The following is a 14,039-nucleotide window of genomic DNA, read 5'->3' as shown; positions in this document are numbered from 1 at the left end:
AAAGTGAGTTTGAGGATTCATACTTTGCAGTAAAGAGTTTAATTTTCACTCGTGCCTTGACTTTAGCCACCAATCAGATAACCTCCTTCTAGTTAAGTCTACTTGCTTAAAGTCAATTTTGCCCTCCCGGTCCCTAAACCCCAGTGCTTTGAAAAACTCTGCGACATCATCCTGAACTATAGGGTGAAGCCCTTTACAGAACATTATCAAGTGTTCGGCAGTTTCTTCTTCCTCTCCACACGCACTGCATACTGTGTCTACCCCTTCGTATTTGGCCCGATATGTCTTGGTTCGCAGTACTCCCGTCCTTGCCTCAAACAGTAGAGAACTACCCCGAGTATTATCATAGATCTTTTCCTTGGCAATTTCCTGCTTAAAAGTTTGATAGATCTCTAGTGCGGACTTCTTAATCATGCCCATTTTCCACATGTCAGTCTCCGTTTCCTTCACTTTCTTCTTAACCGATAGTTCTTTTTGGTTTGGCCACCTGCTGTTTTCTAACTATTTACCAGTCAACTTCCTGGTTCGCTTCCTCCATTTTGTATCGACATTCTTCATGTACAAGTAGCTGAAAACCTTCCCAGCCCAACGCTCCTCCATTTCTCTCAATCGCTTCTCAAATTTTATCTTGCTGCTAGCTTCCCTGCTCTCAAATGATGTCCATCCCATATCACCTTGTACTCCCTGATTTGGTGTATTCCCGTGAGCTCCTAAAGCAAGCCTACCTATTCCACGTTGCTTAATTTCTAATCTTGCGTGAACTTCTGATCTCATGCACAAGACCGCATTGCCGAACGTCAGCCCAGGAACCATGACCCCTTTCCATATTCCTCTCACAACATCATACCTATTGTATTTCCACAGTGCCCTATTTTTCGTCACTGCTGCATTCCTGTTACCTTTAGTCGTCACGTATATTTCGTGTTCCCTCAGGTACTCGGTCCCATTGCTTATCCATACGCCCAGATATTTGTATTTATCTGTTATCTCTAGCGTGACGTCCTGTATCCTAAGCTCACTACCTTCGTTGTCATTGAAAATCATGACTGCTGATTTTTCCTTACTGAATCTAAAATCTAACCTATCTCCCTCATTACCGCAGATGTCCATCAATCTCTGCAAATCTTCCTTGTTGTTGGCCATTAGCACTATATCATCTGCGTACATTAATGCTGGTAGTGCCTGATCAATAAGTTTTCCTTGTTTGACTAAAGAGAGGTTGAAGCCCAGTCCACTTCCCTCTAATTTTGCCTCTAATCCTTGTAGGTACATCATGAATAATAAGGGTGACAGGGGGCAACCCTGTCTAAGCCCTCGTTCTACCTCTGCAGGCTTGGATACCTGTTTTTCCCACTTTATAACTACCTTGTTACCTTTATAGACACCCTTTAAAAGATTAGTGACTACATGTTCCACGCCTAGTGTGTCCAGTATTCCCCTCAATTCCTTTGAACCACGCTATCGTACGCTCCCTTGATATCCAAGAATGCTAGCCACAGGGGCCTGTGTTCCTTTTCTGCTATTTCGATGCACGGCGTCCGTGAGAACAGATTGTCTTCCAACCTCCTGTGTTTCCGAAACCCATTCTGCAGTTCCCCCAGCACCCCCTCATCTTCTATCCATGCCTGCAGTCTTTCCTTTATAATCTGCATCGCCAGCCTGTTGACCACTGATGTCACTGTTATAGGACGGTAGTTGTTTATGTCAGCTTTGTCCCCCTTTCCTTTATAGATCATGCTCATCCTGCTAAGTTTCCATCCATCGGGAACTTCACCATCAATTATTATTTTGCTCACTGCCTCTCTCAAAGCCTGCTTAGACTTCGGACCTAATGTCTTTATCAGCCTAATTGGAATGCCATCTGTGCCTGTTCATGTACTAGTACTAGGAACCCTTTTCTCAGCCCTTTCCCACTCTCGTTGTGAAAATGGAGCCATTGCACCACTTGTTTCGTCCTTGTCTATTGTGGTGCATAAAGTACTTCTTTGTTGAAATTTTTCTGTCACCATGCTCTTATATATTCAATAGCTTCGTCCCCTTCTAGCCTGGCACCTTGGACTGTAGTTATAAAACTCTGCTCTAGGCTCGTCTCATTTCTTAGGGAGTTTAGATGGTTCCAAAAATTCGCAGCTGCCTTTCTATCTTTTTTGTGTACTTCTGCCAGCCACTGAGCTCCCTTCCTTCTAATCTTTTCATTGATCAGAAGGGATGCATCCCTTCTACAGCTTAGAAAGGTTGCCCATTTTCTTTCAACATCATCTGTCGGTTCACCCCGCTGCTTAGCATGTCTGTGTTCCCTAGAGGCTTCCTGACGTTTTGCTATGGCTCTCTTAACTTCCTCATCCCACCAACTTTTGGGTTTGTTTCTTCTTTTCCGGGTTGACTTGTCACGCGTCTTAGCAAGCTCTAGCTCAAAGAGTCTAATTAGATTCGTGTATGTCCAAACTGTCTTATTATCCTCCGTGATTATTTTCTCAATTTGTTTAGTGGCTATTTCAATTTGCCTTTCTGGATAAAAATTTTCCTGTAGTTGCTCATCTTGTCTCCTTCCCACTTTCACTGCTCTTCCAAAACTTAGCTTGATACGTTTGTGATCGCTACCCAGACTTCTGGAGCCACCTTCATCTATGTGCATTTCTCTTAGCTTATCACACATCCTATGTGACATCAGTGCATAATCTATCGTCGACTGAAGCCTTCCTACCTCCCATGTTATTTGCCCTTCACACTTCTCGGTACTGTTGCAAATGATCAAATCAAGCCTTTCACACATATCCATGATCATTTTGCCTGTCGGGTCGGTATACCCGTCTATATCTTCTATGTGCGCATTCATGTCTCCTAGTATAATTATCTCGCACTCTCTTCCTAACTCCTGAATGTCCTTGGATATACACTCTACCATTGCCTGGTTTTCCTCTCTGGCCTTTGCTCCCGTCCACAAGTACACGAAACCAAGGAGTGTCATTTGACCTGCCACTTTCTTTTTTAGCCATAAATGTTCCTTGCACTCCTGCTTGACCCTTTGCCTGTCTGTACTTTTATGAATAAATGCGCCAATACCACCCCCCTTTCTGCTGCCTTTTGTTCTATTACAATATTCCCACGCGTAGTCCGGATTGTTCGGAGGTTGTTCCATGTCCTTGAGATGTGTTTCTACAAAACCGTATACCATCGGCCTCTCTTCCCTTAGCTGTTCTTCTATCTCTTCCCACTTCAGCCTGTTTCTACCACCCTGCATGTTAATATACCCTATGTCTGAATGGGCTCGGCGCTCGTGGCTACGTCTATTTATGCCCCGGACTCTACCTATCTTAGACATTGGTGCCACTTTGGAATCGTATCTGTCCATACCACCTGTCGAAGAGTCTCCCTGGTTGTTTTCCTCGTTACTAGCTATCCTGCACCCCGAAGGGCTCGCTTGCCCCCCAAAAAACTACTGCACGTCCTGCAAGTCGCCAACCCACCTCATGACCTAGCCGCCCATCGAAGTGAATTCTGTTTCGTTCAAAACCCCCCCCACCTATGCACCTCTCTGTTTATTTCCACCACCTCAAAGCCTTTCTCTCGACTCATCCGCCATATCTCTTGGTTTGCGTTGACCACCGCTCTTTGCAGGTTGCTATCACGCACCGGTACCTCCGGTATCGTGCATATCACTACCTGTACCTTAGGAGAAGTGGCGCGCATGTCATCGATGCCTTTCGCCAGTGTGGCTGCTAGTCCTGCTGCATCTTCATTTAGAACATCGGTCAAACCACCTGAAATTATCACGAGGTTTCGTCTATCAGCTGTCGTTTTGAGCTTTGCGCTCGCTTGCTTCATGACTGCTTCCAGCTTGGGTCCTGGGAACGCCCCTACTGCAACCCTCTTGTCACCTCTTACCCTTTCTTTGATGGCTTCTGTGCATGGATTTAAATTCGAGTCCCTGGCGATTATCACATGCTGTGACTTTTCAGCTGGAGCGTCCTGCACCCTGGGGCTACTTGCACCTGTGACGCCGGCTGCTTTGTCCCCTCCCAGCCCCACCACTACCTCGCTGAAGCTGGGCCTTGGGACAGTTGAACCAGCTAAACCTGTTTTTTCCAAACTTGCTTGTTCTTCCTTCTCCACCGTTCTGGTTGCCGGTTTTCTACTGTTCTCTCCATAGGCCGCTTCTTTGTTCAGCTTCGCTAGTGTTTCCTCGGTGGACTTCAGTCTTTCTCCCATTGCCCTCGTTTTCTCTTGCTCTGTCGCCAACGCAGTATCGGGCTCATCGATTCTCACCAGCAGTTCACTTTGGTCAACCATCATTTTCTCCATTTTTTTCTTGACCTCACATTGCCTACACTTCGCGTCAGCCTTTTCTCTGTCCGCTTCTACGCTTGAGTCCACTTTCAAACCCACTCCACATCCTGAACACTTTACAGTCTTTTTAACAATGTCTTTCTGACACCAATTGTCCCTATACTCGATAATTACTAAACTCGAGCCGTGCACTACGAAAAAAAAGAAAGTCTAAGCTCTACTACAAAAATTTGCGTGTTCAATGTACGCGCACCTCCCCCACAGGGTGGCAAAAAACAACAAAAAAATTCAAACACACACACCCGCACTAACTAATAAATACCTGGTGACTGGCCCCCGAAAAAGCCGTACCATAAAATTAGGGCTACGAAGATTTCAACCACTGCCTTATGATTATAAAGACAAGCTCAAAACATGCAAAAACACTTATCTGCGCAGTCGATCTGGAGCGCTCGAAAAACACGTCCATCCACCGTGACAGCCCGAACGAAATTCGGGCTGTCACGCTCAGGGGACCAACGCCATCTAGCGGAGACGTGGGACTGGGCCCATTACTGATGACGTATATTCACGGCCCCACGGGAGTTCCCCGGCCTTGAGTCAGTCTCGGTGGCGTTGCGCCTATGCGCCGCTACGGGAGAGAATGAAGCCGCGCCGAGCGTGCGGCGGCCATGTTGCCAGTGGCAGAAAACAGCCAAGCGCTGCAAATTTATGCTTCATCGCGCTGCGGGTGAAGTGACTCGTGTGTTTATAAAGCAACAAAAACAAGTAATTCTGGTTGTAAATGTTTATTGCGACTTGTACGCAGCCAAGTGGCATGTAGAGAACTCAATTAAAGTGCATATGAATCAAATAGCGACGCCTAAAGCAAACACATCATCGAAAACATAGGTGCCCTTCTGGTGGTTGAAAATTATTGCCCTTGTCAAAACTTATCAAACTTGTCAAACCTTACTTTTGACCGATTCTCGTTTTTTTCCTTCGTCATGTGTTGTATCCTCACTTTTATGTATTGTTCGGCCATAGCCTCGTTTATATAAAAAAAGGAGGCTATGGTTCGGCGATTAGCCTGCACAAACTGTAAACCTGATTATCAAGCGTATCAAGGTCTAGGACGTGCTGCTCTAGTTTATGGAACCAGTTTTTCTCGGAGGAAGCTCATAGAACTTTCAGGATGAAGTGTTTTGCTCTTGACTTCACCGTTGTGATGGAATCACATTCAGCCTGTAGCCGCCTCAGTCCTCGACTTCTTTACAGAGGCTAATGACTTCTCGCCACGGTGAAACAAAACCACCTCGCCTCTTACATTTAATTAAAGGTGTCAGCTCATCTGAGTGGATGGCTGCTATGCACTCTTCACAAGTAGTTGCAGTTCGACCTGTCGAACAATGAAGCCTGCTATGTATGGCACCACGGAACCGACAAAAGCAGAAAAGCTTTTGGGCTAGTCAATGCGATGCGTATTGTCGCGGTCATCAGGCTGCAGGACTGGGGCCTTGCGCATGTGAGTGAGATTGCTTCTTGGATCTACCATGGCTGCAGTAGTCGTTGCATTCAATACGGAGAGAACATCTTGGGAGCAGTGTCCAGAGCTTGAAGACGTGACTTCCGTCTGAACCAATAGACGCTTGTATGCAGCCATAAACTGCGAAGCTGTTGGGTTGTTGTTATGGCCGCATCATCCACGTATTGATTCAAAGAAGTTTTCGGCATAGTCTTGACTGAGTTTGTGTGTCAGTATTTCAGCTGACCCTGGCTGACAAGTCTGTCAAACATTCTTTCCGTGCTTGCCATGCGTATCCAAAAACCAATGAATCCGTTTTTTTTTAAGTCCTTCTGTCACTGCTGGATCTCTCAGCCCGTTTATGTACGCTCGAGTCTCCGCAAAAAACGACTTCCAGAGTGCTTCGTTCCCCTGCCAAAGGGGCGCTTTGTACGACCTTGCCAGCGGGCTCCTGTAGTTTAAGATGTCAAACAAGCGATCAATAGTTCTAATAAACGTAGATCTTGTGCTGGCGCCCTTGAATCGCGGCAGCTTTAGCTTTTGTTCGCAGAAGACCAAAGCGTCGGCAACTGAGGCACTCCATCAGTAGTACAGCATATCATACCTTCGTTTTCTTGCTTTTCCCATTGGACGTGGACTTTCGTATGTTTGTTTCCGAGCGACAACCCTTCTTCACGTTGAAGTGCCTTCACTGCCACTTCAAAACCCCATTTCGCATGCTTCCCTTCAATGTCAAAGAGGTGGTCAAAGCACTCTGGCGCGAAGTGCAAAGTGCACAGAGCGAAGTGATCTCAGTCTTTCGCATTCCACTTCTCACGGCGATTTGCCCACTCCCAGAGGCTCCGCATTACGGGATCTTTAGGAAAGCTGTAAAACAAATCCGGACTGTTATGTTTTGCACGCTTAGATCGCGTCAGCTATAGCTCTCTTTAATAACGAGCGCGGAATGGCTATGTCGAAGACGTTTTCGTGTACGTACAGGTGGAATGTGAGGCCACAACCTTTTTTCAACCTGTTGGCACATCCGTAAACGACACAAGAGGCAACCATTGTAAACCATTTGTCTTTACATGCCGACAAGGTGAAACAAGAACGGACAAAATCAGCAGCTCGCGATGGCGCTGAGCACGCTTTTTGCCACTGGCAAGATGGCGGCGGCTGGCTTCACTCGCACAGCACCCCTTCCACTCCAGCAAGTTTTATGTATCCTTCTTGCTCGCAATCCGGCAAGCAAAAGAAATATAGGAGGCGTTAGTAGTGGCAAGAGCGAAGCGGGCACCCGTTGGACATAGCTAGAGGGCACCTACCAGTTTGATTCGCTCGCAGGATTTCAAGCAGGACGGTTGTGCCCTCGCGATCTCCGACGCCAGCGTAGCTCCCGCCGACTGGTTCGCCCTCCGCGGTCTCCTGACGCCGTGAAGCTCTCGCATAGCGGCACCCCGCCCTTGGACTGCTTCGACCGGATCCCCACTTTCCTATCTCCTTCTTTTTCCGTCGCTTGCCTGTCTTCTTCTTCGTCTATTTTCCTTCTATTCTTTTTATCCCTCCTTCCCCCCACCCCTATAAGGCACTGCGCCGTGTCGCCTGAAGGCAGACAGAAATTAGGTGCCTTTTTCCTCTTCTTTCTAACCACTACCACCACCACCACCAGTTTGAGAGCACTCTGGCGCTGGTTTTTCTCCTCCTCTCCTTCGCGTCAGTCGCTCCCCAACTTCCGCTGAGTGCGGATGCACGCGGGCCGCGCTCGTCAGGAGTACAGCTCTTCCGCCGCAATGCGTTCGCTCCGGCGTCAGTGACAGACTTCTACCCTGATCTCCTGTCGTATTAACCTGCCATGGATTGCCCCGGAACCCCCCCCCCCCCACACTTCACACTGCTGGTTAGTTAATTAATTCTCTTTCCCTTCGGGTGTGTCGTGGTGTAGGGGCGCGGCTCCCAGTGCGTAGCATAGACGCGCTTTCGCCGCCCCAGTGCGTGCGGCGCACAGGCGCTTAAGACGCGCTTTCGCTGCCCCAGTGCGTGCGGCGCACGGGTGCTTAAGTTCTTCTCACGAACAGCTAGTCCCTATCATGTGTAACCACGCTATTAGGGAACCACTCCTGTCGAGTAGTGCAGTGTCCGTGTATTTTCCTTTCTGGACAATACCACGAACACTTACAGTGACGCTTCCCGGTCTTTCTTAGTGCAACCAGTTTTTTTTCCTCGCGCTAACTGCGAAGTGTTTTCTTGAGTGGTGTCGTGCATCACTGTGAACACGTGCGTGAGTGTGACGATGCAGTCGCCAAGGCACAACTCCGTACCCGACGCCCGCTCACCCATCGCGGCATCCCAATCAGCAGAGAGCGCTCCAATTCTTGCCCCAACTTCTGAGGAGCCCACCAGGCGCCCTTTCTGTCACCGACGATCGGAGAGCCTCCCGACCAACAAGGTCCAGGCATACCGCTATCTGTTCTTCGAAAGGATTGCGACTGACAACATCCAAGCCATAGTGGAAAAGTGGCTGCAGGCCAATCCTGTCACGCCCACACAGGCTCCCATGCCGGCCTCCCAGTGCGCCAGCGGAGCCGCGCTTGCCACCAGTGGCGCCTGTGCCACCGGAACTGCAGAGGAGCTGCCACAAAGCCCCACGCAGACAGAAGCTCCTGGGCAGACAGAGGGGCCTGCTGGCGTTCCCGTACCTCTCAGTTCTGATGAAGACGACGAGGCAATGGACTTCTCAAACTCACGGAAGAGGCTGCGGGAAGAGAGTGGGGATGAGGACGACCACGCACCACGAAAGCAAACGGCCACTACCCCCTCCGAATCCTCTGAAGAGGAATCACACACTTCTCAGGGCTCAGAGGAGTTGTCCGGGAGCGAGTGCAAAACCACGGTGGATTCCGAAGAGGCGTCCACCACAGCGCACATGACATCATCTGCCACAACAGGCGGCACGGACTCCGCGAGCTTGGATGGTGCAGGCACTTGCCAACTCCCTACTACCGCCCCGCCGGACGACCTATCGGTCCCTGGGGACCCCTGCCCTTCCTCCCCCCACACAGGACTGCCCTTGTCAGCAACCTCTCCCCAAGGAGTAGAGAGCACCCTACCTGCCCCTGCAGCAGAAGGGACCACCGAATCTCCCGACAACCCACCCCCTGACGCTTCAGCTGCCATGGAGGTGGTAAAGGAAGTTCTTACCAGTACCGCTGCACGGGGCAACACCCGAAAGGAAGCCCCTTATACGGCGAAAGACTTTCTCCTTACACTGTCAGCGGGGGCCACACCTACCAACCACAGAAAGAAGGGAAAGAAGAAGCCGACCAAGAAGCAACCCCCAGTTACTGCATCGGAGGACACGGCTGCCAACCTCCCCCAACCCTTCGGCAAGGCCCCCACTGCAGTGGACACCACAAGGAGGCACAGCAGTGCAGCGAGGAGTCCCCCAGACACAGAGGGTTTCCGGGTGGTCACTACCAGAGGTGCCCGACGCCGTGCCAGGGACCTTGCTGCTGCTGCGGCCCTCCTGGTCGACCCTGCCATTGTGGGCACAGTCCTCTTCCGGCCGTCGGCCCCCGGAGGTACCTTCAGTAAATCCCCACGCCTGATCCTTGCACAGGCGCTCTCTGCAAGGCCAGGCGTAGCCGCAATTCGTGTAAATCAAAAACGCAACATTGTGGCTGCCGACGCCACCACGCGAGAGTGCCTGGAGCAGCTCGTGACCATTAAGGAGCTAAAGGGGATCCCTGTCACTGCCAAGAAACCCGTAACCACAGGACCAGCACGGGGTTCCTACACGGTGTCTACAGGGAACCTGCGGCAGACAGCCTTCTTCCTGGGATCCAGTCGGCCGTCCCGGTGCTCTCTGCTGCCAGGGAGGGGTGAACCGTGACGCTCCGCTTTGCCGGTCCTGTGCCACCGGAGCACATGTCACTCTTCCTGGTACGCTTCCCGGTGCGGCCGGCCAGACCCCGCCCCCTGCAGTGCCGGCAATGCGATCGGTTCGGCCATGTCAAGGAGAGCTGCAACTGGCCAGGCAGCTGCATCAGATGCGGCCGGACCCGCCCGGGGGAGAGCTGCAAACAGACCCGGCCCCGGTGTATGAACTGCGGGGTCCCACACTCTGCAGACACCCCGGAGTGCCCCCCGGTGGCAGGAGCAGCGGAAGGTTGCCACTATCATGGTATCTTCTCCCACCATCATCTCGAGGCGTGCAGTGGCAGCGGCGGTGCGAGAGGAGATTCAAGAGGCGCGGACTTTTGCGAGCGTGGTGAAGGGCCAACCTTCGCTGCCCCCCCCCCCCTCCAGCCAGACCTATCCCGGCGCCTCACAAATCTCGTCGCCAGCCACTCCAGGGACAGCAGTCCACTGGCACTGCTGCCCCTATGGCCCCGCCTGCTGCAGCTGCCACACTCGCGGCCCAGCCTGCTGCTATTGTCCCCGGAGGCCGGCCTGCTGTGCCCACAGCTCCTGTGGCCCCGCCTGCTGCGACAGTAGCGTTGCCTCCAGCGGACCCAGCCTACCGAATCATCGCCACCCTGCTGCACACCCTGCGGTCTGTGGGAGAGTAACTTCCTTTCAACCACCCCCTTCGAGCCATCTGTTTACAGACGGGAGGCTCTCTGCTCCCCACAGCTAATCATGGCTACCTCTCCGCCCGGAACGAACTGAGGCCGCCGCCCAAGCGTTTTTCAGTGGAACGTCAACTGGCTGGGGCGGCGGAGAGACGACCTGGCTGAGCACCTTCTGCGGAGCGATTACGACGTGCTTGCACTGCAGGAGGTGTACGCCCGGGCGGAGGACCTTCGCCTGCCGGGGTATGTTGGATACAGCAGCAGGACTGGCTGCACTCTGGCGAGCTGCTATGATGCCCCCTGCCTAAACGACGGCCACCAGCAAGGGCGTTCCCGGTGTGCTGTCTACGCCAAGTGGGAGCTCCCGTAGACAGAGGTGAAGGTGGCTGACCTGGTTGGAGGCCCCTTCGAATGCTGCGCCGTCCGCATTTACATCGGGGGGCAGGACACCACTGTGGCCAGCATCTACGTTCGGCCGGGCCAGCCCTGGTACCCCAGATGCCTCCGGCAGCTGGCGCAATGCTTGGGCAGGGATTTCCTGCTTTGCGGGGACGTCAATGGCAAACACGCAGCCTGGGGTGGCCGCAGGACTGACGCTCGAGGCAGAGAGGTGCGTTATATACTCGAGCAGCTGGGGCTGGCGATCTTGAACTCGGGCGCCAACACCTTCCTCCGTTGTGAGCACCAGGCCACCAGCACAGCTATAGATCTTAGCATGGCCACGGAGGGTTGCCAGTACGCCTGGTCGCCATTCCCGGACACCTGGGGCTCGGACCACCTGCCCATCCTGCTGTCCCCCTTCAGAGGCACGGCTCCACAAGACCGCGAGTACTGCGTGGTAGTATTGGCAGGTCTACCGGCGGCTACTCAAGCAGGACACAAGCAGCGGGGACCTGCTGCAACTGGTGGCCCACAGTGCGAAGGCAGCAACAGTCACTGCCAAGATCCAGCAGGAGCAGCCCGTCCGAGACATCCGGCACCTGGCTCTGAGGGCTGAACGACGACGTGCGGAGCGGCAAGCCCTGAACAAGGTCCAACCGGAGCTCTGGACGGTCTTCCGGAGAATCGATGCCGTCTGCAGACGCCACGCACGCAGGCGCCGGAACAAGGGCTGGCAGAGCGTGTGCGTCTCAATCAACCGCTCGCGTGATGGTACCAAGGCCTGGTGCCTGCTGAAGTACCTGCTGATGGCGCCCCAGGCCTTGAACCAGGGGATGTCTCTGGCTGTCCAGCAGTCCATCACGGCTGCGAACCTGGCAGAACGGCTGGCAGACCAGTTTGCTGCCAGAGACATAGCCCCACTGCCTGCTGCACCACCGCCTGCTGCGCTCCCTTGCCCTACCTCCTGCCATCATCCCAGATGGGTGGCCGCGCCGGTGCGGGAGCTGTGCTGAGAGCCCATCGGGATACACGAGCTGGTGGTGGTCCTCGAGGGGATCAAGCGACGAAGTGCTCCAGGGGCCGACAGCATTACCTTCCAGATGCTCCGCAACCTTGATGGAGGTGGCCGTCAATGACTCCTGGAGTACTTCAATGACGTCTGGTGCACCGGAGTCTTACCCGAGTCCTGGCGAACTGCGGTGGTGGCACCAATCTTGAAGCCCTGGAGGAAGGCCACGGCTCTCTCCTCGTACCGGCCGTCTCTCTCACCTCTGCGCCCTGCAAGGTGATGGAGAGGGTGGCTCTGGAGAGACTGAAGTGGATTGCCTACCACCTGGGCTTCTTCCCGGAGCAGCAGACGGGCTTCAGGCGACATCGGTGCACGGCAGATTTGATCTCGGACGTCGTCGCTACCCTCGAGCACGCCAGGAGCAGCGGGGATGTGGCCATGCTGCTGCTGCTGGACGTGGAGAATGCCTTTGACGGACTCCCACAGTGGTGGTCAAGGCGGCCCTGGACCGCCTCAGCATCAGCGGGAGCCTCCGAGGCTTCGTGACTGCCTTCCTGTCCGGGAGGACCTTCTGTGTCCGTTGGAGGGGCAACCAGCCAACCCAGGGACATACCTGCTGGTGTCCCACAGGGTTCAGTGCTGAGCCCCTTCCTCTTTAACATGGCACTAGCAGGATTTCCGGCATCCCTCCCAACAGACACCAGGTTCCCGGCCCGCTGCTTCGTATACGCAGGTGACGTGGCACTCTGGGTCTGGGGACCAAGGCGGTCCATTCCAGACATCAGGAGATCCCTGCAGGAGGCCGTAAATGCAGTAATAACCTACCTCGGAGGCATCGGGCTTAAGGTCTCTGCCACCAAGACCGAGGCCCTGCTGATTCACCCGCTGGCGGCAGCTCGCACCCACGTGAGACGGCTGAGGGTTGGCAACTGCAGCCTGCTTTGGAGGCTGGTGGTGTAGTACTTGGGGCTCACCATCGACCACCGGCTCATGTAGATCCTGGCTGCTAAGGCTGCTGCCACCAAGGTGCGGCGCATCCAGGGCGCCATCAGCAGGCTGCAGCTGCGTGGCCGCGGCTGCTCCACCAAGTGGGCCCTCCGGCTCAACCAGGCTGCGGCGTCCTCAGTCCTCCTGTACGCCTTCCCGCTGGTGGACCTGACACCGGCCAGCAGACGCCTGCTGGAGGGACTCCACAGGGGTGCACTGAGGGCCATCCTGGGGCTCCCCAAAAGATCCGCAAGTCCCGGTTACCTCTCCACCACCTCACCACCAGCCACCAGAGGTTCACCTCTGCTTGGAAGGGGCAACCAAGCTACAGACACCTGCGGCCGCACTGCAACAGGCGGCCGCCTGCAAGCTCCAGGAACAACTGGAGGGACGGCTGCAGGTGTTCACGGACGGATCTGTGATGCCGGACGGGACCGCAGCGGCTGCGTGCGTAATCCCGTCGAGAGCCAACAGCAGGCAGTGCAGGTACCCTTCCCGGTGAGCTCCACGGCTGCGGAACTGGCTGGACTCCATCTCGCGGTAGACCTGTTGGCCGAGGACATCCCCCTTGAGCCGGCCGCGATCCTGTGCAACAGCAAGGCGGCCTTGTAGACCCTGGCCAACTCCCGCCGTGCTGGACTGACGGCCTGCCTCCTGACAGCCAAGGTTCGGGCCCTCACCGACGCCGAGGTGTCTGTCTCCTTCCACTGGCTGCCCTCCCACGTGAGCATCGCTGGAAACGAGAAGGCGGACACACTCGCCAAGGCTGCCCACCAGCCTGGAACCACCTACTCCAGTGCCGTGGCGGCCAGGGACTATTCGCAGGCCCGTCTCAAGAAGCTCCTCGTCATAGTCCACCCAGACCCGAGGGTGGCCAGCGGGCGAGGACCAAAGCCTCTTCCAGAGACGGGCCTCACCAGGAGAGAACGGGCCTCCCTGTTACGACTGCGGACCAACTGCGTGTGGACAGCGGCTCGCCACCACGCCAAGGGCCTCTGTCCCTCCCCGTCCTGCTGCCGTTGCGGAGACCCAGAGACCCTCGAACACCTCCTCTGTGCTCAAGCATTCCTGGCTTAGCACAGGGGCGCTTGAGGGCCTACGCGGCCTACAGGAAACAGGGTCTGCCCGTCTCCACCCTGGAACACCTGCTGTTCCCGTCTTGTCCACATCCAGCAGCACTCCGCAGCCTGGCGGAGTTCGTGGAGGAGTCAGGAATCGCTGCCTACCGCTGATCCCAGGAGCCATGCTGCCTGACGGCCTGCTGCTCGTGCTGAAGCTGACCGGAGACCCCTCCTTACACACCACACTATTTCTCCTA

This window comes from Rhipicephalus microplus, chromosome 2, assembly GCF_043290135.1.
Source record: "Rhipicephalus microplus isolate Deutch F79 chromosome 2, USDA_Rmic, whole genome shotgun sequence".
In the NCBI taxonomy this organism is placed as follows: Eukaryota; Metazoa; Arthropoda; class Arachnida; order Ixodida; family Ixodidae; genus Rhipicephalus; species Rhipicephalus microplus.
The sequence above is the reverse complement of the archived record's forward strand: the minus strand, read 5'-3'. Positions refer to the sequence as shown.